The sequence below is a fragment of the Oryctolagus cuniculus genome, chromosome 21 (assembly GCF_051225735.1).
Source record: "Oryctolagus cuniculus isolate XC-2025 breed Fujian yellow rabbit chromosome 21, ASM5122573v1, whole genome shotgun sequence".
Classification (NCBI taxonomy): domain Eukaryota; kingdom Metazoa; phylum Chordata; class Mammalia; order Lagomorpha; family Leporidae; genus Oryctolagus; species Oryctolagus cuniculus.
The window spans coordinates 49353408-49354158 of NC_142887.1; the positions used below are offsets into that span (position 1 = coordinate 49353408).

The window sequence follows — 751 nt, forward strand, 5'->3', positions numbered from 1 at the left end:
TGCAGCCATTTGGGGAGTGAACCAGCATATAGAAGACCTCTCTCTGACCACTTCTGCCTCTGCCTCTCTGTAACTCTGACTTTCAAATAAATAAATATTAAAAAAGAGAATTTCTTGTGCCAACTACAGTCACCATATTAAATACTGATAAGAATGTGAAAATTTTGAATTTGAGCAAGGAATTCCTCTCATGTGACATGGGTATGAATCTATTGTAAGAACAATATGTATGAGTACATGTTTATAGAATATTCCTGCAGTTGTTTTAGAGTTCTGTGGACTTCAATTTTGTAAAACGATGCCAAATTATTTTTACTTGTTTTCTCAAGAGATATATCAATTATTTTTCTTTGAAGTGAAGAGACAGCTTTGCACAGTGGCAGTATCATAGCCAATGAGGTTTATCTGAGGTGTGATTATTGTTAATTGAAGTCAAGAAACAAATTGTAAATGGTTGGAATCAATTAATTCTGGTAGGTGGTAGTTTGCAATAACCAGTAAGGATGAATGAAAATACTTATATATAGATAATGTTACAACTTTAAAATGCAAATGAAGTAAAAATGCATTTCAAAATGAACATTTTATAAATAGTTCAAAAATGAACATTATAAATTCTCTCCTTAAAATGTATTTCACTTTATAAACTCTCACTTCTTATTCTCAAGACATTAAACTGTGACATGCTTTTATTGGGAAGCAAAGAAAAATGTTCCACTTCACAATTTTAAGTTTTGTTAAACAGTTTGTA

General features: G+C 30.6%; 1 pseudogene; it reads left to right on the top strand.

Moving 5' to 3' along the window:
* Positions 1-365: 365 nt before the first annotated feature.
* LOC127485665 (U4 spliceosomal RNA) lies at positions 366-497 on the top strand (annotated as a pseudogene).
* The last annotated feature ends 254 nt before the right edge of the window (positions 498-751 follow it).